A 26,446-nucleotide genomic window follows, 5' to 3' on the forward strand; every position below is an offset into this window, starting at 1 on the left:
TTGAAGCTGCTCGACTTGGCTTGCCCCCCCCCCAAAGCGCCCGTGAGGTCAGAACCCAATACATGGAGTACTTCGTGGGTAGGGGGGCCATTGACAATGTCTGAGAGGCATTTTTTAAATATTTTTTTTCTTTCAAACTACAATAATCTTTGTTTTCATTTACTGCTTGGCTTGGTTTTAGGTGTCTCATAGGTATTTTGGCTTTTTTTTGTTGGGCCTTTTTCTACAACAGTGCAAACTCAAGTTAAGAGCGAGATGAGGTGACAGTCTCTTCTTCAAATAATCTTATTATGTTGTGGGTCTGCTAAATACACACCTTGTTTTTGTTGCTAATGTATGTAGTGCATTACTGACAAAAATATTGCTAATTTTCAGCACCATGGCAGAAATATGTGGGGTCCTGAAAATTGGGGAAATTTACACATCACTGTGGGTGTTATGTACTAAAGGCACATCCACTATGCACTACAAGTGCACTGCAAAAGTGCACATGAAACTGCACTTGGAGTGCAAAGTGGATTTGCCTTTAGTAAAAAACACCTATTGCTACAGAAAACAACAACTTTACTCCAAATACTGCTTTGGCGCATTGAAAAAGGAAGCCACACATTGTTGATAATTTCACTTTTTAATCAAAGCACATTCACATGTGCGTTTAAAAAAGGGTTTTACAACAAACCAACATATTGGGTGTATAGAAAACATTATTTTCGGTTACTTTTTTTGAAACTTGCCGTTTTTGTGTAAACAGGCATGTATCAAAGCATAACATACAGAACACAGGAACTTACAAAGTTCAACTTTGAAAAGTGAAGACAATATCAGACATGAGTATGTACAAACTGGGCTGATATTGCTTTCCTCACATGGGGTGTCACCCCTGTAAAGGCCAAATTTGGAAGATGCACACAGTGTGTCAACATGTGGTATCTCCCATAATGGGGGATCAATGTACATGTTTTTGGGGTGCAACCTCTTCATCTCAGCCACTTTCCAAAAAACATGTACATTGATCCCCCCATGATGGGAGATACCACATGTTGACACACTGTGTGCATCTTCCAAATTTGGCTTTTAGTAAAATATAAAAGTTGTTTGTTCGAAAAAAAAAAAAAACAGCTAGTATGGGGTGTTTCAAACTCTCCCCAAAACATCAATGATGTTCTTCATTTTATGTTGAACATCATTGATGTTTTTCTGTATAATTTCGAAATCGCGATTGCACCCTATTATCTCCCCACTCAGGATCTGGGCACTTTCACTGGTAAAATGTGTTTCTTCTTCCACATCACCTAAAAAAATTGTATTGTTGAAATGAGTAAAAAGAATAAAGAAATACGTTTGTGAGAAGTGTGTGTGAATATGAGCATCAAAACAACTTAATTCTTAGAGCATTGCAAAGAACAAGAGAATGCGCTGCATGAAAGAATTTTTAACATTGCAGCGTGACGAATGTGCTATATCGATTACGAGCGGTAGTTTTACCTGAGAGAGCGCTTCCATGTCCGAATTTGATTGTGAGCATGCATGGCACTTTGTCCCTCGGAGTAGGCTACACATGATCGGACTATGTCCAATCGGAGCATGTTGTTGGAAAATTTTATAGCCAAGTTAGAAAACAGTGCGAGGGAGCCCACACACAGTCGGATTATCCGACAACACGGTCCTATCTGACATTGTCCATCGGAATGTCCGACGATGTTTACAAGGGCTAAGAGGGAAGACTTGTTGCGAGTGGTTGCAAAAACTGATCAATATAATGAGAAGTTGGGCTAGTAATATAATCTGTGGGGGCTTTTTGCTGCTTTTGTGCATTTTGGGGATATGGTAGAAATACGGAGTGGAAAAACAAATTAACCAGTTTCTCCAGCGTTGCCTTCCTGTTGATTTGTTTGACAACTAAATAAAGGTTTTTTTTGGTTGAAGAAATACTTGCGTATGTGTTTTACTTCAATAAGGACAGTTTATTTGTGAGCAGGCAGGTACATTTAAAAAATACAAAGTGAAATGAATAACAAGGGGCACCAACACCAAACAACCTCCTGTAGATTAAAAAAGAAAAACAAAATTAAAAAGATAATAATGGTGTTGTCGTAAGTTGACACACAAAACACATCCCAAACTGTCAAAAAAGAAGATGCTGATTAAAAAAAACAACCACAAAATTAAAAAAAAACAAAAAACAAAAAAAAGATTGGGTAGATGTGACGATTTAAAATATTGTATTGCTGAAATGAGTAAAAAGAATAAAGAAATAAGTTTGTGAGAAGTGTGTGTGAATACGAGCATCACAACAACTTCATTCTTGCAGCATTGTAAAGAACAAGAGAATGCGCTGCATGAAAGAATTTTTAACATTGCAGTGTGACGAATGTGCTATATCGATTACGAGCGGTAGTTTTACCTGAGCGAGCGCTTCCGTGTCCAAATTTGATTGTGAGCATGCGTGGCACCTTGTCCGTCGGAGTAGGCTACACATGATCAGACTATGTCCGATCGGAGCATGTTGTCGGAAAATATTACAGCCAAGTTGGAAAACTTGGTCCGTCGGATACTCCGATGGAAACAGTCAGATGGAGCCCACACATGGTCGGATTATCCGACAAAACGGTCCTATCGGACATTGTCCATCGGAATATCCGACCGTGTATAAAAGGGCTAAGGCCCAATTTTTCAGCCCCTGTTTAACAGGGGCATGTAATTACAATTTTTGATGCAATGCTTTGCAGAAGGGCTCATTGCTACACTACAACTAGAGTATATGGGAGAGGTTGCAGTGTTGTGGCACCAGCACCAGTGCCTAAGGCCCAATTTTTCAGCCCCTGTTTAACAGGGGCGTTTAATTACAATTGTTGATGAAATGCTTTGCAGCAGGGCTCATTCCTGCACTACAACTAGAGTATATGGGAGAGATTGCAGTGCCTAAGGCCCAATTTTTCAGTCCCTGTTTAACAGGGGCATCTAATTACAATTTTTGATGCAATGCTTTGCAGCAGGGCTCATTCCTGCTCTACAACTAGAGTATATGGGAGAAGTTGCAGTGTCGTGGCACCAGCACCAGTGCCTAAGGCCCAATTTTTCAGCCCCTGTTTAACAGGGGCATGTAATTACAATTTTTGATGGAATGCTTTGCAGCAGGGCTCATTCCTGCACTACAACTAGAGTATATGGGAGAGGTTGCAGTGCCTAAGGCCCAATTTTTCTGCCCCTCTTTAACAGGGGCATGTAATTACAATTCTTGATATAATATTTCACAGCAGGGCCCGTTCCTGTGCCCACCGAGAGTAACTGTGAGGACTTATAGTGTTGTGGCACCAGCACCCCCACAACCACCAAAGGTCCAATTTTTCTACGACTGTTCAACAATGGCATGTAATTACAATTCTTGATATAATCGTTCACAGCAGGGCGCTCCAGCGCCCACCAAGAGTCACTTTGAGGGCTTACAATGTTGTGGCAACACCAACACCTTGTTCCACACCATTTCTGCAGAGCATATAGGGCAGGCCCCTACTTTCAAACATCCAACTTACAAACGTCTCCTACTTGCAAACGGAAGGAGACAACAGGAAGTGAGATGAAAAAAGATGGACGGCAAAAAAAATTATACAGGGGTGATAACCCTTCCCTATGTTTTCCAAAAAGCTTAAAAATAGATTTTTTGACTGAAGCTACACTTTAAAAATGTACCAGTTCAAAATTACAAACAGATTCTACTTAACACAACAAACCTACACAGTCCCTGTCTTGTATGCACTGCCTGCATACTGCTGTTCTGAGTATATAGGGCCTGGGGGCCCCACGTCTTTCCTTTTTTTAATATGGGTACGGGGTTCCCCTTAATATCCGTACAAGACCCAAAGGGGCTGGTAATGGGCAGGGGGGAGGCTACCCAGCCATTTTTCTCAATGATGTTCATCCATATTGCCGGAACCAATTATTACATTAAAACCGCAAGCAGTTTTAAATGACTTTTTTTCCGTTAAATGTCATTTTTTGCAGGGACTGTTCTAAACATGGGAAACACGTGGCACTTAACAGGCATACTATAGACACCCCCCAGGCATGATATTTAAATGAATATTTCACTTTTTTTTCACTTTAATCGTCATTAAAATCAGTGCTCCCGAAAAACCGCCCGTTTTTAAAAACATTTTAGGCATTGACCCATGTCCCCTGGGGCAGGAGCCAGGTCCCCAAACCCTATTTTAGGACATTATCTTGCATTCTAGCCATTAGAATTTGCGGTCCGTTCGAAAGTTCTGGTGCGAACCGAACCGGGGGGGTGTTCGGCTCATCCCTAGTCAGTACCATCTTGTAGGCAGATGCAGTTCTCACTACAGCTAATAGGAGGAATATCTTTCCTCTGCAGCCTCCATAGGCATCATAGGGAAAACAGCTGTAGGATTGAATGCTGTGTTCCCTTGTGACCTTCCTTGGCCTTCTTGGTTGAGGCAGCCTTTTAAACAGAACACCCTGCCAGGGTTTGGCACTCATTCTGTGAGTGAAATAGGCTAGGGACAGGAACCTGCTTACTAGGGGGAGTAATGTAGTGTCAGGGAATGATTCCTACATGAGGATGGAATACATAGGGTCACCGCTTCACCTTTCCAGTATTCACTGGTCACTGGAACTGCCAACGCAACCCCCTGGATAAACCTCTGAGACCTACTAGCTGAGTCTTTCAATTAATTTCACCAGTCAACCACCCCTCCAGCAGATGCCACCCTGGGAAAAATAGGCCCTGCCTAAGAGTGCCCTGCTGTGAGCCCATGGGGATCTCCACTGTACTGTTTACCAATATATCTGTGTTAATGATATATAATTTGTTGCCACAATATTGAGACAATATTGATATTTTCTGCAAAACACTTCAGCATCTTTTGCCTTGCTACTTTTCAAAATACAAGAACTTCTACCATCTCTGCGTGAGTGCGCTCTTTCTACTCGGTACCACAGCTCCTGGCCTCATCCACAATCTAGTGGCCATAAGGAGGTATTTTTCACATTCACACATTTGAATGACAGAGGATTTAGCTGGAGAACATTTGATTTGGCCCCACTTATGCAGAACAACATTTAGATGCAGTTTTGACGGATAAACAGCTATGCAATTTTTCATTGCAATACGTTTTTATTAAAATTTTTGTGAGTTAACAAAGATATACCTACATACATAGTATTGCAACATTCCAGTTTACAGTATAGAGTAGAAGCATATGATGACTAACGTGGGATATAGAATGTAAAGAAAGATACAAAAAGAACAAAACCGCATCACACCTGGGTCACCAGTACAGTAGTCAGGGGGTAACATGGATTACCTGTGTATCCAGTAGGTTCCCCATTATGAAGAGGAGACCCTCCCTTTGACACCCCTGGTGGGTACTCACTGTGCCTAGAGAGGGAAAACCTCCACCTTCCCCTGGTTCGGTAATCAAATCTGGTGAAGCCGGTTGCGCTGCCTAAGCATATGAATAATACGTCATGTAGGCAATTGAGAGAGAATGATGGATGATTAACATAAGAGAGTTTTAGAGAGTAAAGAATAAAACAAAGATAGAATTGATAAAGGATAAATAGAACAAAGGAAATAATAAAGAGATAGAATAAAAATAAAGAAAAAGAAAAGCTAGAGGCGATTCAGTTCGCATTGTGCGCTATATAAGTATTTCTGTTTCATTCATTCAGAGGTTCGGAGTTTCAACACATTTTGCTATATGTCCTTACACAGGTCTAGGTTATTATAAAGCAATAATCATATCAGTTTAGTATTAGTAAACCAGTCAGTCCACCTTTTCCAACTTTCCCTGGCCGCAACAAGCCTGCCCTGGGTTGACGCAAACAGGGTTTCATACATGGCATGCGTGTCAGTAATCCTGATGATTTCTCCTAACGTTGGTGCGTTATGATCTTTCCAGTGGCGCGTTAGAGCCAGTTTAGTACTCAACATAATATGGGAAACAATCATTCTGGTGGGTTTGGGTATTTGATCTACGTTTAGAAATAAGATGGCCAGTGTCGGGTCAGCGGGGATGTGAATCTGCGCTATTTGTGAGCATAAGTGGAATACTTTGTTCCAAAGTGTTTGTATTTTAGGACATTCCCAGAGGATATGGTACAGGGTGCCGGGGTGGTTACATTGCCTCCAACAAAGTGGAGAGGCATTGGGAGAAAATTTGGAAATCCTATATGGAGTAATGTACCAGCGTCGCAGTATTTTTTGCGTCAATTCCCAAAGGTTGATACATTTAGTGGATGCGTAAGCTGTTCGCAGTGCTGTTTGCCATTGGGCTTCTGTGAATGTCTCCCCTAAATCCTTCTCCCAAGCACTAATATTAGATGTCTTGCGGAATGTCAGTTTGTCATTGAGGGCATTATAGAATAGAGATATTCCTTTCAAGTTAGTAGAGGGTTTGGTGAGATATAAAACAATCTTCCAGGGGAGTTGTATGTCGGAGAGATGGTGTGATTGGAGAAGATGCCTAATTTGGATGTATCTATAATTATCAGAATCTGTCAGCCCATATTCAATTTGTAATGTGCGAAATGTTTTCATTGCTGGTCCTATCATAAGATCCTCAATAAATGTGATACCCTTTTCTTGCCAATGAGATATTTGAAGATTGGGGATGAGTCCACTGAGACTGCTGAGAGGAATTTTTAAAGTGGAAGTAGGGGTGGTAAAAGTTTGTGTAAGGAGTATCCTCCAAGCTCGTAAAGATGCTACGATAGAGGGGGCCAAGGCTGTGACGCGGGATGCGTTGGCTACGTGTGTCAGTAAATAATTGTATAAGCTAGTGTTGGGGATTTGGCATTCTTCAAGTTCCTGCCATCTCGTTTGGGGCGAATCTGGGAACCACGTCCTCAGCTGCGCTAGTATGGAGGCAATGTAATAGTCATAGATCAGTACATTTCCCACTCCCCCGGCCGTTCTCGCTGTCAGCGAGCTTTTAAAGGCCCACCTAGCTTTTTTCCCTTTCCACAAAAATTTGTTTATCGCAGCTTGTACCTCAGTAAAGTATTTAGTGGGGATGGGGATAGGAAGGAACCTGAATAAGTAGAGTAGTTGGGGTAAAATTATCATCTTTATCGCTGCTAACCTACCGGACCAGATAAGTTCTGTTTTGTCAAGGGCTTGCAGCTTGGAAGGTAGGGATTTAAGAAAGGGAATGTAGTTGTTGGTGTATAGGTCACCAGTGGTGGGGGTCAAGGTGATTCCCAGGTATTCTATGCCCTTCTCACTCCATGTATAGGGAAACTGTGCACTAATTCTCGACTGCATGTCCCTGTCCACACCCAATCCCAAGATATAAGATTTGTTCTCATTAACTTTATAATAAGACAGCGTACCAAATAGTCTCAGAGTGTCATGAACCGAAGCCAAGGAATTTTCAGGATCTGTAAGCATCAAAATAATGTCATCTGCGAACAGGCTGATCGTGTGTTCCGATGTCTGAGTCTTAAACCCAGCAATATTGGGGTGGGATCGTATATATTCCGCCAGGGGTTCTAATATTAGATTAAAAATTAGTGGGGAGAGTGGACACCCCTGGCGCGTCCCATTCGATATTGGGAAGGGAGTAGAGAGTATACCCGAAGTATATACCTTAGCTGAAGGGTTTGAGTATAAAGCCATTATAGCCGATAGGATCATACCGGAGAATCCAAATTTGGTTAGGACTGCATTCATATACCCCCAGTGGACCCTGCCGAAGGCCTTCTCCGCGTCCAATGCAAGGAGCAGAGAAGGCCCCCGTCCAGCGCCAGCCAGATGGATGATATTTGTCAATCTCCTCGTGGCATCTGAGGTCTGACGCCCCTTTGTAAACCCAGTTTGGTCGGGGTGTATTAAACAGGAAAGAATAGTTATCAGCCGGTTTGCTATAAGTTTAGCATAGACTTTCACTTCCGTGTTTAGTAAGGATATGGGACGGAAATTGGCCGGTGTGTCTGGAGTTTTTCCTGGCTTCGGCAAAGTCACTACGATAGCGCTCAACATTTCATGTGGGAAGGAGGAGGAAGCGGCGGCAGCATTAAACACTTCTGTCAGACAAGGTAGTAGAAATGATTTAAACACCTTATAGTATTCTCCGGAGAATCCGTCAGGACCAGGAGATTTTGAGCTGGGGAGTGAGTCAATTGTTTTGAGAATTTCTTCTAACGTAAAAGGCGTATTGAGTCGGTCCAGATGATGTGAGGAGATAGTAGGCAAGGATAGCTGTTGTAAAAAGTAATTGATCAGGGAGGGCGTGGGCTGGACAGTGGCAGTATCATCCTTTAAGTTATAAAGGGAACCATAATAGTTACTAAATGCGTTGGCAATGTCTTGTGGATGCAACAGCTTTTGTTTGTTAGTGGGATGAATGATGTAAGGGATTTTTGATTTTAATCTATGACCTTTAAGTTGGTGTGCAAGTAATTTCCCTGCCCTATTGCCCTGTGTGTAGTACGTCATCTTTAGCCTTTTTGTCTGTTTTTCAAAAGAGTCCAGTAGAAGGAGTCTCAGGTCATGTCTCAATCTATTGAGCTGTTCAGTCAGAGATTGGGATGTGTCTCGTTTATTTTGAGATTCTAAGTCGCGGATCTTGTCAGTAACTTCACGTATCCTCTGCTGCCGCCGCCTCCTCTCCCCAGCTCCCGATTTTATGAAAATTCCCCGAATATATGCCTTATGGGCATTCCAGAGCACAAACTTGTTAGGCATCGAGGGCCCGTTGAGGGAGAAAAATTCCCCCAAATGGTCCTCGATTTGCGACCTATACTCAGGCAATTGCATAAGGTAAGAGTTCGCCCTCCAAAGAGGAATGGATTCAAATGTAGAAGAGTTTTTCAACGATAGCGTGATAGACGCGTGGTCTGACCACGTGATGGTGTTGATAGATGCCGATATTGCTTTGGACAATGTGTGTTGGTCGACCAAGAACAAGTCTATTCGTGAGTACGTATAATAAGGGGCAGAAAAAAAAGTAAAGTCTCGTTCAGTCGCGTGTAGGCATCTCCATACGTCATAAACATCCTCACTGTGCAATGTACTACCCAGAAATGTGGGTAGGCGTTTAGAGTTGGATGTCGTGTCAATGGACGTATCGGGTACGACATTAAAGTCACCACATAGCACCATCGAGCCTCTACTGCATTTTCGGGCCTTCTTCATAATTTTGTGAAAGAAATAGATTTGCCGGGTGTTAGGAGCGTAGACATTTACAATGGTGTAAGTCGTTTGATTAATATCGCATACCAAAATCAAATAGCGACCCTGTGGATCTGCAATTACCGTATGTAGATTGAAAGCAACAGAGTCCCTGATTACTATCATGACTCCTTTCGTTTTAGAGGTGGCATTCGCAAAAAAGGTGTGTGGGAAGTTCTTATGCTGGCAGACCGGTGCCGCATGTTGACAAAAGTGTGTTTCTTGGGCGCAGAGGATATCTGACCCATTGGATAATGCTTCCTTCCACGTGGACTTCCTTTTCATGGGGTGGTTGAGTCCCTTGGTATTGATAGATAAAAAGTTAATGGCCATGGGGATGGACGTAGGTTGAGATCAGTGCAGGCTCTGTATACATAAAGAGAAGGCAGAAATGTCCCCCTAGAAGTGTCAGCAGGGGTGAGGTGACCGTTCCGTGGAACGTGTACTCACAGTTAAGCCGAGGTCGAGATCTTTCTGTGGGCTGTGTTTGAAGCTGTTCGTGGAAGCCGCTATCCGTGCGATGAACAAGCATTCTTGAGGTGAGCTGCCGGTTCGTCAAGTGCTGGCAAAACTCCGGAAGTAGAAAAAATAAAGGCAGATTAAGTGAAAGAAAAAAAACAAAGAAAATCCAACTTTTACAAACATAACTGAGAAAACGAAAACCATTATGCATGGTAAGTTTCAACATAGGTCCAAGACACCCCTCAAGAGGGAAGGGGTGGATCGTATGCAACCAAATGTTGCTCAGGTGAATCGGGGTAAAAGTTCAGGCCTAACGGTCGTCCTGCCTCCCCGTCGGGAGGAGAGATGACCCCGTTAACATATAGTCAAGCATGTGAGCTGGCATTTTGTGGTGTCACTGTCTTCCAGTCTGGGCTGGGCAGCCGGCGAGTGGAGGCATCAGCATTATTATCTTTAGCGTCAGGAAGGATCTTCCAGTCCCTTAGCAAGGCAAGACCTTTATCCAAAGAGTCTATGACAAACGAACGTTCCTGGTAAGTAATCGTGATTTTGGTGGGATAACCCCAACGATAGGGGATTTGGTGGTTCCGCAGCACTTTTGTGATCGTGTTCAGGTTTCTTCGCTTTTGCAATGTATGCTGGGACAGGTCAGCATAGAACTGCAGGTGTTGGTATTGAGGTGGAAGCTGCTCCTGTTTGCGAACGTATTGCATCAGTTGTTCTTTTTTTTCTTTCAAAGTTTTTATTGGTTTGCATCAGTTGTTCTTTTGAGTAGTAAAAATGCATACGAAGGATCACATCCCTGGGGATTTTGTCTGGGAGGTAGGCCGGTTTTGGCAGCCGGTGTATCCTATCAATAGACAATTCAATGGCGGAAAGATTGGGTAGAAGAGAGGCAAACAGGTCAGCGGCATAGGAGCGTAATTCTGAGGTTTGGATGGATTCAGGAATACCTCTAATCTTGAGGTTGTTCCTCCTAGACCTGTCTTCGATGTCGGCCAGCTTGTCTCTTACCCAGGTTGATTCCCCTTCCTGCATTTCGTGAGCATCCACCAAGTCATTTATGGTGGAGGCAAATTCCCCCATCTTGCCTTCCAGGTGATCTACTCTGTCTTCCACTTTCCTCACAGCTCCACTAAGCCTGTTCATGCAGCCCATCATGTCAGCCTGGAGCGTGCTTCTCAGTGAGACTAGCATGTCATTCAGTACTGTATCCAGCACTGGCTGATTGGTAGTAGGATAGTTGGAAATAGAGTCATGGAGCTCCCTGGTGTCATCCTCAGAGTCTGCCGCCGGGCTCAGCGCGGGGCTGCATCCAGAGCCATCCAGCTTTAACTTTGCTTTAGCTGGGCTCCCCGAGGGAGAGGATGCTGATGGGGAGGCCTGGTCGCTATAAGAGTCCAGATTTTTAGGGGATGAGGTATTAGTGGGCAGTTTCAGCCTGTGTTTGGCAGTCAATGAGGATGGATGGTCAGCGTCATCTTGCCTACCGTTATGGCGCGGTTGTAGGAAGAAATCTGTTAGCCGTTGTGGCTTCGACGAGCCTTTTCGCTTGCCCATCATGCTCTCCGGGTGTGCCCCTCTCAAAACGCCAGGTATATGGAGGATAAACGGGGTCCTGTTAGCCGCTTGTCGCCGTTGTATCTACGGGGAAGCAGGAGCTCTGGAATCAGATGTCCATTCGGTTCCACTGCAGGCCACGCCCCTATGCAATTTTTTTTATACTGACACCCCTTAAAGATCTATGTATTAAAACTACAATTATTATATGAAATATCAAGTTTGTGACAATGAGAGAATTGAATAAACAATGATTTTTCAGTCAGTTTTACATATGATAAGTAAATGTGTCCTGTGGCTTGCCTTTAAGAAGAGAAGTAGCTGGTTAGAACTTATTGTTCCTTACAGTCATCACATCTCTATGGCCCAGTTTCAGTTTACTTAGTGGTTTAAACTCCCTTCATTGTGTATTCAGGATATTGCATGAAAATGAAAATAGGCCAGTATCGACAGTCTGTGCCCTGGGGCAGGGAACATGGGCATTAAGACAGTCTGTACTTATATGTATCTGGAACAGTTCTATTTATTTTATGCAATATTTGTTGCAATGCTCAAATTTATGAGCAATAGAACTGCCATTTTTACTCTATATTAGCTGCTTAGTTTGGCTTGCATTATATCCAGAATTCGGTGTGTTGGTGTATCGGGTGACCCTTTTCTGCTATTCATGGTAATTCATTTCAACTGCAGTTTTCAAGCTCTTAAAACACCTACAATCTGCAAACGGAGCTATGAAAATGGATGTAGGATCCCTTCACTCTTAAAACATATCTACAATCCAAATTTAAAAAATGTAAACTTGCAACCTTCCAATCCTTAGATGTGGTGGCTACAATCGTTTCTTTTCCGGCACGTTTAGCATTCGTCTAAGTGCTTGGCTCCTCCTAATAATCAGGGGGCAGTGATTGTTTAGTGTGGTCTGCTCAGAACTTTACAGGCTGAGACTTTGATTGCTTTCCACTGCCTGTAGAAGTTACTAGCACTCAGGGAGGGAGAAATCAAATGATCAGCCTGAATATTAAGCAGGGCCTAGTCCATCCCTGATGAAGTTCCCAGATGGTAGCTGGGATAATGTCTGAAGCCCTGAGGAGATTGTGTTTTTCCCCTCTGAGGGGATGCATCTGTGATCCGAGAGAAGGAGGAAGCTGCTTGGTCCTTTGGACTGGATGCTGGACTACTTTACAAGAAGCTGTTCCTATGGACTTATCCTGTTCCTGGATTCTGTGAGTTATCACTATTACCTAAGCTAAACCCATCTTTTTCAGTCTGCCTTTACTTGTGCAAAACCAACTTCATAGTCCCCAAACATGAACCTTTTGACTGGTCCAATCTGCCTTTACTTGTGTTAAAACTACTTCATAGTCCCCAGCTGTGAACCTGTGGATTTTTCCAGTCTGCCTTTACTTGTGCTACTGTTGGTAATGTACCACTCACCCCCGAAGGAGCTACTGTTTCCTTTTTTTTGTTGGGGTTACCGTTACCTCACTTGTTCACTGTGTCCGTCCTAGGGGTCCCGTGTAGAATGGATTAAAGAACGTTGGCTCCGACACTTAGTCCTTTTCTTTAAAGATTTATTTGAAAGAACACAATGTTTTGCAATAGAGGGATGGAGGGTTAAGGGGAGTTCAGGTACCTTGTAATTGCGGGTTAAAGGTATTTCCTTGATCCAGAGGACAAACAGCTTCCACCTGCTGGATCTAGAATCCACCGGATAGGTCTCTCTCACTGACCCAGCAGCTGGTGAGATGCTCAAACAAAGTCTCTGCCACAGACCTGCCAATTCCACAGAATCGTTGTGCAATCCTCTGCCACAGGAGAGCACAACTAAAAAAAATTATTGTAAAGTTAAAGAATTGTCACACAGTACCAGTTTCTCTCAGCCAATCTGGCAATACTGTGTGGTAGGTGACCCGAGATGCATCCTTCAACTGAGTTTCCAGGCTTTTCCAGAGATACCAGTCTTGTTGCTCGGTCCTCTCCTGAAAAAGTCCTCCCCTGGATCCTCCAGTCGCTTGGCTTCTCCCCGCAGACAAAACAGCACAGGACCACCCCTGGATCGGTAGGCCCCAAGGCTTTCAGTTGCAAAGCCTCGGGCCAGCCGTTCCCGAGACATAGGAAGAGGCAGCACAAACCTCAGGCCAGGAGGGCCATGAGGTCAGGATAACGAAAACCCCCCAAAATATGCCGGCCTTACCTTAAGTACCCTTACCCAGAATGCACAGTGGGTGAACCACTCCCACTGGGCTAATTCTAAATAAAAGGGGTACCCAATGCATTCAGCCTGTTTTATTTCCAACATTACCGGTGGTGACAGCGACACCCATGGCTAAGTGGAAACTAGCACAACCCAGCTGAACTGGTACAGAAGCCAGAACTTTTGACATAATTAGTCTGAGCCAAACTGCAGCTTCAGACAAATTTAAATTTACAAAACAATAGCGTCTGCTCATTAGGAGCAGGGCGCTACACTAAAAAAGAAGTTTCCTCTGCTAACAATACCTAAATGCTTTGGAGCATCCCACACAACCCCAAATCCTCTCCTGTTACAAGTTTCTGCTAGCAAATAAACCTTAAAGACAACCCTTAGATTGTTAAATGAACTTGAGTGAATGGACTGTTGCTGTGTAGGGGTGAGCTTCGACTGTTTGTCGAATTACGAACATTATGGGCCGTTCGTGCAAAATTCGAGTGGTGCATCATGGCCCATAATTCACTGCAGCATCATGGTGCATTGCTGGCTGATGATTGGCCAAGCATGCACTATGACCTGCATGATTTGGCCAATCACAGCACGGTAAGAACGGAGAGCCATAATTGGCCACAAGCAGGGTGGTTTTGGCCAATTATGCCTCAGGGGATTTAGTACTTGCCCCACACTATATAAGGCCACCTGGATGTCCGCCTTGTGTAGTGTGTTCTGGCGTGCTGAGAGATAGAGAGAGAGAGAGACAGTGTAATTTCATTTGACTTAGGCGAGGCGAGTCAGTTAGCTGCAGTCAGTGTATTTAGTATATATATCTGCATCCCTGGTGTTTTTTATATATATATATATATATATATATATATATATATATATATATATATATATATATATATATATATATATATATATATATATATATATACACTGTATTCAATTTAGCTAGATCCGTTCCTGTTATTCTCTTCCTAATATACTTACATGCAGGCAGCTGCAGTATTTTCAGTCAGTGTACTGTATCCTGTGCACAGTGTGCAACTAAACCTAACTTCAGACAATTGCTGGTCTTCACTTCCTAATAATACCACAGGCACGCAGCTGCAGTATTATCAGTCAGTGTACTGTATCCTGTGAACATTGTGCACCTAAAGCTAAATGCAGACAATTGCTGGTGTTCTCTACCTAATAATACCACAGGCAGGCAGTTGATTCAGCTAGCTGCCGTATATTAGCGTACTGTATACTGGGCACAGTGTGCAGCTAAAGCTCACTACAGACAATTCCTGTTGTTTTCTTCCTAATAATACTACATGCAGGCAGGTGCTTCAGCTAGCTGCAGTATAATCAGTATATATATATATATATATATATATATATATATATATATATACATCCCAGCTTTGTGCAGCTACATCTCACTGCAGGTCATTCCTTGTGTACCTATTCCAATGCATCAAAGACAGTATGTCTGGAAGGCTAACAAGGAGAGGCAGACAGTAACAGGCCAATAAAAGAGGGCAAGCAGGCTCTGTGTCTAGAGGCAACGGTGCTGGTCATGGCCACGGTGCATCCTCATCAGCACAAGGCCGTGTGGCTTGCTTGTCCTTTTTCTCGGCAGCTGGCCATGTTGAGCCACAACATGCCGAAGAGTTGGTAGAGTAGATGACCAAGCCATCCTCATCCTCCTCATCCTCTGTCACCCAGGCTACCTTGGCTGCCAATGCTGGTGCCAAAGCGGCCTATTGCTTGGACTGAAGGTCATCATCAGTTACTCCTTCCCTAGTCCCACCAGAGGAGTCCCCTGAACTGTTCCACCACAATGTCGGGTACATGCTGCAGGAAGATGCGCACCGTTTCGATGATGGTACCCAGCTTGAGGAAGGCAGTAATGTGAGCCCAGAGAGAGGGGATGCCCAAGAAGGACAACAAACTGGCAGTCATGTTCCCCCAGTTGCAGCATACTTCCAGGTTTGCTCCAGTGACGAGGAGGGAGGGGATGATGAGCTCACTGACTCTACATGGGAGCTAGATAGGAGAGAGGAGGACGAGGAGGAGGCACATCCCCAACGAGGCAAGATGCCCTCCGGGGGCCAGCTTAAGGGCAGCCAACTGACTGCATCACACGGCAGAGCTCAGCAAGTGCAGGCGCTGGTGACTCCATGCGTTATTCCAAAAGTTCTTCGGTGTGGGCCTTTTTTGAGACATGTGCAGCAGATTGTACTGTTGCTATTTGCAACATATGTCTGAAGCATATCAAGCATGGATTAGACAGCAAGCGATTGGGCACCACATGCTTAATCAGACATATGTCGAGCTCCCATACAGCCTGTTGGCAACACTACCTAAAAGACCCACACCAAAGAACAAGGCAGACCTCTCCTTGCTCCTCCTCGTCAGCTGGGATATCCAGACCCACTATACCTTCAGTCCTCTCAGAAACCTGCACTGACAGGAATGAAGGTGTAGAATTAGGTGTGCCACTGCCAAGTACTGGTGGCCAATCTGCTATCGGTACACCACGTCCAATTTCAGCAGGCAGATTTCGCTACCCCAGTTGCTCCGCTGGCGAAAGAAGTTTGGTCCCAGCCATCCACATGCCCAGAGGTTGAATGCTAGCTTGGCTAAATTGCTAGCACTTCAACTGCTGCCTTTTCATTTGGTAGACTCTGCCCCTTTCCATGAGTTTGTGGAATGTGCGGTACCTCAGTGACAGGTTCCCAAATGCCACTTTTTTTCATGGAAGGCGATTCCAGCTCTCTACGGGCATGTGGAAGGCAATGTCCATGCCTCGCATATTACCGCTGACTCATGGTCCATCAGACATGGACAGGGACCTTACCTATCTTTCAGCAAGCACTGGGTGACTGCTGGCAGCTGGGAAGGATGCAGGACAGGTTGTAGTAGTGTTGGAGGTTGTTCTGCCACCACTCCTCCAAAATTCTACACCCCTGGGTTCGGTTTGCACCAGAACCTGTGAACGGACCGAAAGTTTGCGTGAATTTTAGAACCCTGTTAAAGTCTATGGGAATCGAACGTTCTGCATCAAAAGTGCTAATTTTAAAGGCTAATATGCAAGCTATTGTCCTAAAAAAGGGTTTGGGACCCGGGCCCTGCCCCAGGGGACATGTATCAATGCAAAAAAATAATTTAAAAACTGACTTTTTTGGGAGTAGTGATTTTAATGATGCTTAAAGTGAAAACAAAAGTGAAATATTCCTTTAAATATGGTGCCTGAGGGTTTTCTATAGTATGCCTCTGAAGTGGCACATGTTTCCCATGTTTAGAACAGTCCCTGCACAAAATGACATTTCTAAAGGGAAAAAGTCATTTAAAACTGCTCGCAGATTTAATTTAATGTCTGGTACCGGCAAATGGCTGAAAATCATTGAGAAAAATGGCATGGGTACCCCCCCCAGCCCCTTACCAGCCCCTTTGGGTCTTGTCTGCATATTAAAGGGAACCCCGCATCCAAATTAAAAAAGGAAAGGCGTGGGGCCCCCAGGCCCTATATACTCTGAACAGTAGTATATAGGCGGTGCAAACAAGACAGGGACTGTAGGTTTGTTGTTTAGTAGAATCTGATTGTAATTTTGAACTGGTACATTTTTTTTTTTTAAATGTATGTTTATTGAAAATTTTTTGAGCAAAACAAAAGAATTGTAATTACTTTACAGTAGCCGTTGATATTGGCAAAACGTAGCATTGGCATCATCATTCAAATTACAAAGAAGTAAAAGAAAAACATATATAAATACCATACGGAAAAGAAGAAGGGTACACAATTTTTTTTTTTAAAACCTGACATGTGGGTAAGGGGGGAAGACATTGGTATGATACCCCCAGTAGATCACCCTAGGGGGGATTGGTAGAGGGGCTGACAGTGGATTATGGGTTTAAGAGAGGGTTGTCCCAGGGATCCCTTATCTTAAAAAATTTAGGCAGAGAATCTTGAACTACTGCCGTCATATGTTCCATCCTACGCATCTGTGTAATGGATGAGACTACTTGAGTTTGTGTAGGAGGTATAGGAGATAGCCAATGGGCAGGTATTATTCTTTTAGCCGCTAGGAGTATAAAGGCCATCAGTTTTTTAGCATATTTAGGGATACCCGGGACCGGAAGGCCCAGTAAGTAGTGAGTTGGATTCAGTGGGATATCTCTCTCTAATACTGATTGGAGTAGGGATTGAACCATAGACCAGAAAGGAGTGATCAGTGGGCAATCCCAGAAGGTATGGTAATGCGTACCCACATCCTGTAGGCATCTCCAGCATAAACGGGATATTGAGGGATCATATTTATATAAAACTTCAGGAGTCTTGTACCAGAACATAAACACCTTGTAGGCTGTCTCTTTCTGCTCAACACATCTCGAAGCTTTGGAAATGGAAGTCCAGATCTCCTGCCACTGAGGGAGAGAAATAGGAGTGGGTAAAATCTTGGCCCATCTCCGCATATAAAGGTGGGAATCCAATGAGTCAAGGAGAATCCTGTATATAGAGGATATGAGACCTCTCTGTTGTGGACCCTGGGTACATAAGACCTCAAAGGCGTTAGGTTTCTCTAGGGTCATGGCAGGAGATATGGAGCAAAAATAATGTTTAAATTGGAGATAAGTTAAAAAGGACTGTTGTGGGATTTCAAATTTGTTTTGGAGGTCTGGGAAGGACATAAGTTTGCGGGTCACTGGGTGGACCAGGTGAAGGAGTTGAAAAATGCCCGCTTGAGACCACGGAGACATAGCCACAGTAGAAAGGCTGTCAGGTATGTCTGGGTTGCAAGTAACATTTAAAAGGGGTGGGCATGGGGAAAAGAGAGAGAACTTCTTGTGGCATTTTTTCCAAATGGATAAAGTAAACAGCATTGATTCTAAGCTTATGTGTTTAAGTTGTGACATAGAAGAGGGTAGGTCGGACCACAACATAGAACAAGGATGAACGGGGCTAATGACGCTCATCTCCAATTCTGCCCATTGACTTGTTGCAAAGTATGATGACCAGGAGACCGTCGCTGATAGGTGGACCGCGTAGTAATACTTTACAATATCGGGGGCTCCTAGACCTCCATGTGAGTGCGGGGCGAAGACAACTGTGTGAGCAATTCTATGTGATCTGTTTCCCCATATAAATTTAGTGAAGGCCCGCTGAATACTTAGAAGTTGAGACATAGGGAGGGCTATAAGTAGGGTTTCGAAAATGTACAGAAACTTTGGGAGTATAGCCATTTTTAGAACGTTTATCCTACCTAAAAGAGACAAGGGACAGTCCATCCATTTACGGAGTAGGCCGTGTGTTTCTGAGATTAAGGAGAGGAAGTTGGCTTGGTATAATGTGCGGTAAGATGCTGTTAAGTGTATGCCCAAATATTTGCGTGAACCAGAGCACCAGCGATAAGGGAAGTTGTTTTGTAACGAGACAAGAGTTGGAGGGGGAATGTGAATGGGAAGGGCTTCGGTCTTAGCTGTATTCACTTCATAACCTAAGAGTTTGCCGAACGTATCTAATAGGACATGCAGGTTAGGGAGTGAAGTGTGTGGTTTCGTTAGAGTGAGAAGGATGTCATCCGCGAATAAAGACAGCTTATATTCCTTCCATCACAGGGAGACCCCGCTAATGTCTGGACTCTCGCGGATGAGGGCAGCTAAGTGTTCAAGGCATAGAATGAATAACAAGGGGGAGAGGGGGCAACCCTGTCTAGTACCATTGCTGTGTGTAAATGTTTGAGATATGAAGGATGCCAATTGAACTTGTGATGTGGCATGGGAATAGAGGGCCTGGAGAGCCTATACGAAGGAGCCTGAGAAACCATAATGCGTAAGTGTGGCAAACATGTAGGGCCAACCGAGCCTATCAAAAGCTTTTTGGGCATCTAAGCTGAGAATAAGGGCGGAGTGGGAAGTTTTATCGAGCAGATCGATTAAATCAATGGTGCGTCTGGTATTGTCGCCTGCTCGCCTGCCTAAAACAAAACCTACTTGATCTTTATGGACAAGAGTGGGAATTATAGAGGAAAGTCTGTTGGCTAAGATTTTAGTAAAAATGTTATAATCTGAGTTGAGTAAGGCTATGGGTTTGTAGTTATCTGGTAGAGATGGGGTTTTGCCGGGTTTCGGAAGGACTGTGATATGTGCGTGTAGAAACAGTGGATGAGGAATGGTCCCCTTTTGTAAAGAAGATTAAAACTTTAAAGCGGAGGTCCACCCTAAAATGGACCTCCGCTCATCGGAATCCCACCCCCCTCCGGCGCCACAATTGGCACCTTTCAGGGGGGAGGGGGGTGCAGTTACCTGGATAATCCAGGTAACTGCGCCCACTTCCGGGATAGCTGTCTGCGGAAAGGGGCGTAGATTACGCCCCTTTCCGCAACTGCCCGCCCCTTTGCGCAAGTACCCCGCTGCCTGCTGGGAAACACACAGTTCCCAGAGGCAGCGGGGACCGTCCGGATTGCGCCGCGCGGCTCGCGCATGCGCAGTAGGGAACCGGGAAATGAAGCCGAAAGGCTCCATTTCCTGATTCCCATACCCAAGATGGCGGCGGCAGGACCCGACAGACGACCTAGCGATCGGCTTCGGGTGCCGACATCGCGGGCGCGCTGGACAGGTAAGTGTCACTATTTTTAAAAGTCAGCAGCTGCAGTATTTGTAGCTGCTGGCTTTTTAAAAAAAAAAAAAACGCGGAGTCCCGGTGGACTCCCGCTTTAAGTAAATAGGGACTCAAGATTGGGAGGAAAGTTTTATAATATATATATATAGGGTAAGCCATCAGGACCAGGGGATTTGTGTGAGGGCAATTCTTTCACGACTGTCTCTAATTCTTCTGACGAGACAGCCGCGTTTAGAGCAGCTACCTGGGACGGTGATAATTTGGGCAGCTTTAAAGGGGAGCAAAAGGAGTCAAATTCCTCTTGGGTAAATAGGTGTTTAGGGTCGGAGGCCAAACAGTTGTATAGTTTATCATAAAATGTTCCAAAAACTTTGGACATTGTTAATGGGCAATGAGTCGGGGTACCGTCAACCTGAAGGAGGAGCTCAGGATATGATTGGAAAGGACGTGGTTTAAGCTTGTTCACCAGCATCCTATGCGGCTTATTGGCAAACTCATAAAATTTCTGTTTTGCCCATATTAGGGCCTTAGAGCATTTTTGCATATCCAGGGATTTTAAGCATTCGCGAAGGGAGGTAACTGCGCACAGACGTGCCACCGTAAAGGAGGCCAGAAGCAAAGTTTCTGCTTTTCGTAGCTGCATGAGGATGTCTTGCCTCTGAGCTGCCGAGTCTCGATTCAGGTGAGAGCCAGCAGAGATACATGTGCCTCTAAAGAACGCCTTGTGAGCTTCCCATAGGGTGGACACCTCTGTTACAGAGCCCTCATTTAAATGGAAAAATTCTGATAGATTTTGGGACAATTGTGCCTCAATGATGGGGTTGCGGAGAAGAAAGTCTCCAATGACAGGTTCTAGGTGCGGAGCAGGACAGTGTGAGATCGAGCTGAACAGAAGCATGGTCTGACAACGTTATGGGGTTCAGTTTCGACGCGACCGCCGATGTCAGTAAGGGTGCTGTTACAAAGAGGTAGTCTAGTCTGGAGTACATCCTATGTGGGGGAGAAAAAAAAAGAAAATTGCCTGTGGGTAGGGTGTTTAAAGCCGCGTACACACGTAGCGGTATGTCCGACTTACTTAGTTTGGCGGACTTCCCGCCAGACTGTACGTCGGACTTTCCGAACGGGCTACTTGCCCACAAACGGCACTTTTTCAGCGGACTAATACGGCGTACTAAGTCCGCCGTACTATCCGCCCTACTTTTGAAATGAACGGACTCGCCCACACACGCGGAGGAAAGTCTGCTCATTTCGAGCGCGTCTCCAGGTAGGCGGGGCCCGCGAAAGAGACATCGCTGGCCCCGCCGCCTGGTATGGACTTAAAGGGGAACCCCAACGCCGAAAAAAATTGGCGTGGGGGTACCCCCCAAGTCCACAACAGACCCTTGTCCGAGCACGCTACCCGGCCGGCCAGGAAAGGGGGGGCGAGCGAGCGCCCCCCCCCTCCTGAGCCGTACCAGGTCACGTGCCCTCAACATGGGGGGTGCCTTGGGGAAGGGGGGGCCGTGTGGCCCCCCCACTCCAAAGCACCTTGTCCCCATGTTCATGAGGACAAGGGCCTCTTCCCGACAACCCTGGCCTTTGGTTGTCGGGGTCTGCGGGCGGGGGGCTTATCGGAATCCGGGAGCCCCCTTAAATAAGGGGGCCCCCGGATACCGGCCCCCCACCCTATGTGAATGAGTATGGGGTACAATGTACCCCTACCTATTCACCTGTATAATAAAAGTACAAAAAAAACAACACACGAGATAAAATACTTTATTGCACAGCTCCGGGGGTCTTCCGTCTTCGGGGGTCTTCTCGCCGGACTCCTCCGCTATCTTCTTGTAGCTCTTTTGCTAGCGGAGGAGTCCGGCTTTCTTCCTCGCCGCCGGCCTCTTCTTCCGACTTCAGGGGTCTTGTCCCCCTCTTCGGTTCTTCTACCGGGCCACCGCGCCTTCTTCTAGCTCTCTTACAGGCGGTGGCCCGGTCTTCTGTCGCCGCCGCCGCCGCCTTACGTTCTTCTTCTTCTTCTTCTCCAGGAGATGTTGACTCGACGATCTCTCCGGCCGCAATGCCAGGGACGCGCTGCGCTGCCACTTGGCTTTATGTCACATGGGTTGGTCACATGGTGACCCGCCCCCTTACGATGTCACAGTCCCCATGTGACATCAACCCATGTGACCAACCCATGTGACATAAAGCCATGTGACACCGCCCCTTGTCCCTATATAAGTGGCAGCGCAGCGCGTCCCTGGCATTGCGGCCGGAGAGATCGTCGAGTCAACATCTCTTGGAGAAGAAGAAGAAGAAGAAGAAGAAGAAGAACGGAAGGCGGCGGTGGCGGCGACAGAAGATCGGGCCACCACCTGTAAAAGAGCTAGAAGAAGGCGCGGTGGCCCGGTAGAAGAACCGAAGAGGGGGACAAGACCCCCGAAGTCGGAAGAAGAGGCCGGCGGCGAGGAAGAAAGCCGGACTCCTCCGCTAGCAAAAGAGCTACAAGAAGATAGCGGAGGAGTCCGGCGAGAAGACCCCCGAAGACGGAAGACCCTCGGAGCTGTGCAATAAAGTATTTTATCTCGTGTGTTGTGTTTTTTTTTGTACTTTTATTATACAGGTGAATGGGTAGGGGTACATTGTACCCCATACTCATTCACATAGGGTGGGGGGCCGGTATCCGGGGGCCCCCTTATTAAAGGGGGCTCCCGGTTTCCGATAAGCCCCCCGCCCGCAGACCCCGACAACCAACGGCCAGGGTTTTCGGGAAGAGGCCCTTGCCCTCATCAACATGGGGACAAGGTGCTTTGGGGTGGGGGGGCCGCGCGGCCCCCCCTTCCCCAAGGCACCCCCCATGTTGAGGGCATGCGGCCTGGTACGGCTCAGGAGGGGGGGGGGCGCTCGCTCGCCCCCCCCCTTTCCTGGCCAGCCGGGTAGCGTGCTCGGACAAGGGTCTGTTGTGGACTTGGGGGGAACCCCCACGCCGATTTTTTTCGGTGTTGGGGTTCCCCTTTAAGTCCATACCAGGCGGCGGGGCCAGCGACGTCTCCCTCGCGGGCCCCGCCTACCTGGACACCCGCTCGAAATGAGCGGACTTTTCTCTGGGCGGGAAAAGTCCGCTCATTTCAAAAGTACGGCGGACTGGCATACACACGGCCGGATTGTCCGCCGAAATGCGAGTCCGGCGGGAAGATTGGTGTGCAACACGGCATTCTAAGTCCGCCGTACTTTCAGGTCAAAAAAGTACGCCGGAGGCTACACACGGTGGGATAGTTTGGCGGACTTGAGTTTGCCGGACTTTTCCACCGGATTGTTTGATCGTGTGTACGCGGCATAATTCTCCAGATGTCCAGCAGATTGTGGGCTCTAATGAGTTTGCGAAATGCGGTGGATTGGCGTTCCACTTTAGGTGAGGGCGTAGAGGAGAAGAGTGTTTGTCTGTCTCTTCTAGGAGACATGGTCATGTTGAAATCGCCTCCTACAATCCTGAAGGGTTGGGCGTATTTGCCTAAGCTACCCAATAAGTCAGTGAGAAATTGAATTTGACCCGAATTAGGAACATAAACATTAATTACAGTAAAGCCGCGTACTCACGGGCGGACTGTCTGGCCAACTTAGTCTGTCAGACAATCCGACGGACAGTCCGTCATACTTTCAAATGAACGGACTTGACCACACACGGATAGCCAAACAGTCCGCCGAAAGCTTGCGCGATGATGTACAGCACGTACGACGGGACTAGAAATAGGAAGTCCAAGACACAGCAAAGCACCCTTTGGGCTCCTTCTGCTGACTTTGCGTTAGTAGAAGTTTGGTTAGAGACGATTCGCGCTTTTCAGACTTCAGCTTAATTTGTCCGTTTACTGCGGCGCAGTCTACCTGTGAGGTTTGTATCTGTCTTTCGGTACGCGTGGATCAGTTGGTACCTGTTGTTAGGCGCTTCTGGTCCGCTCATTTCTGGGTTTCAGGTCGTTCTTCATAGGTCTGGCTGTTCTTCAGTGTGTTCAGTTGAGCTTGTTTGTCCAGCCGACCGTTTCAAAGCCATGGAGAGTGGACGTACTCGGGAACGAGTTCGTGCTATATTGGGGCTTGGTGTTGGGGTTAATACTTTGACCCGAGCCCAGTCTGTGAACAGGGTGAGGAGGAGTTCATGGACAAAGAATTGGTTGCGCCAGCGTGACCAATTCTCGCATATGCCTTTACTCCGTGAGATCCGTGAGAATAATCCTGATGATTTCAGGAATTATCTCAGGATGACGGACCCCGTTTTTCACCGTCTGCTGGCTTTGCTGACCCCTTATATCAGCAGGCAGGATACCTGCATGCGGCAAGCCATCACTCCGGAGCAGAGGCTCGTCGCCACGTTGCGCTACTTGGCAACAGGGAGAAGCCTTCAGGACCTCAAGTTCTCGACAGGCATCTCCCCCCAGGCTCTGGGGATCATTATTCCAGAGACCCGTTCTGCCATTATTCGGGTCCTGCAGAAGGAATATATGAAGGTAAGTTTGTTCTTTTAATATTGCATTATATGCATTGTATGTTTGTATTAATTTCATCATGACAGGAATATGCTGTGAATGTCCCCTTTATATGAATGCATGCATTTTTTTTTTTTTATGTATTTTTTTTTTGTGTCATTTTTTTAGAGCTTTTTACCTTTTTGTGTCCCACGTGCATATTTGCTTTCACTAACGTCCCCAGCATGCAATCCTGGGCCCCTATACACCCACAGTCGAGACTGTTTTTCTCTAATTCATATTGTCAGCTCCATTGTACTGTTTTACTGCCCCCCCACCCTTTGTATACTCTTTGTATACACCCTTTGTGTGTATGTGTGTGTGTGTGTATATATATATATATATATATATATATATAGGGATTGTATACTCATTAATTAGGCCCCCACCCCACTCAAATTGGTTGCAGGGATTGTATACTCATTAATTAGGCCCCCACCCCACTCAAATTGGTTGCAGGGATTGTATACTCATTAATTAGGCCCCCCACCCCACTCAAATTGGTTGCAGGGATTGTATACTCATTAATTAGGCCCCCACCCCACTCAAATTGGTTGCAGGGATTGTATACTCATTAATTAGGCCCCCACCCCACTCAAATTGGGTGCAGGGATTGTATACTCATTAATTAGGCCCCCACCCCACTCAAATTGGTTGCAGGGATTGTATACTCATTAATTAGGCCCCCACCCCACTCAAATTGGTTGCAGGGATTGTATACTCATTAATTCGGCCCCCACCCCACTCAAATTGGTTGCAGGGATTGTATACTCATTAATTAGGCCCCCACCCCACTCAAATTGGTTGCAGGGATTGTATACTCATTAATTAGGCCCCCTCCCCACTCAAATTGGTTGCAGGGATTGTATACTCATTAATTAGGCCCCCACCCCACTCACCCACCTAACGTATGTCCCCTGGTCCATCAGAGGGCTGAGTAATCTGTGAATTAGGCCGTTTTTTTTTTTGTTTGATGAAAAACTTTTTCAATATTTCTGTTTAACTGTTGTTCCAAAATGTTTTTGAGTTTTATTTGTTATGCATTGTTTGGATTTAATGACTAATTTTTTTTTTCCTGTGTTTGACTCCCCAGTTTCCTTCCACGCCACAGGAATGGCAGACTGTGGCTTCCCAATTCGCTGCCTGTTGGGACTTTCCCAACTGTGGAGGGGCGATCGACGGGAAACATGTGAGGATTGTGCCCCCACCCCATTCGGGGTCCTACTATTGGAATTATAAGGGGTTCCATAGTGTGGTGTTAATGGCGGTGGTGTCAGCACAATGTGACTTTCTGTATGTGGATGTGGGGAAGAACGGCCGGATGTCTGACGGAGGAGTCTTTAGGCAGACCGAGTTCTGCCACCGTCTCATCACTGGTGACCTGGACTTGCCACCAGATGCCGATAATGTGGAGGGTCTACCTTTTGTTTTTATTGCTGATGAAGCGTTCGGTCTGAGTGACCATCTGATGAAACCCTTCCCCCAAAGGACCCTCACCCCGGAGAGGAGTGTTTTTAATTACCGGCTGGCCAGAGCAAGAAGGGTTGTGGAGAATGCCTTTGGTATTATGGCCAGCCGGTTCTGTCTGTTTATGACAGCAATCAACTTAACAGAGTATAAACTGAACTATGTAATTCTTTGCTGCTGCATTTTGCACAATTTTTTATGCAAATTTTCGGGAAACCAGTACCTGCAACCAATTGGGCCTGAGGCAGGACTAATATTACCTGAACTCACAGGGCTGGATCATGCCCATCCTGGCTTAGCCCCCCAAACAGCACGTGAGGTGCGTGACCGGTATGTCACCTATTTTAATGGTAGGGGGGCTATTCCAATGCCAGCTGACCAATAAAAATTTATTTTTCTTTAAATATGTATTGTCTGTTCAAATTTTTAAGTTTGGTTCTTGTTTGCTTTTCACGGTGCTTGTCTCCTACATT

This window comes from Lithobates pipiens, unplaced genomic scaffold (assembly GCF_037356315.1).
Source record: "Lithobates pipiens isolate NorthernLeopardFrog02 unplaced genomic scaffold, aLitPip1_a1.2 Scaffold_18, whole genome shotgun sequence".
In the NCBI taxonomy this organism is placed as follows: Eukaryota; Metazoa; Chordata; class Amphibia; order Anura; family Ranidae; genus Lithobates; species Lithobates pipiens.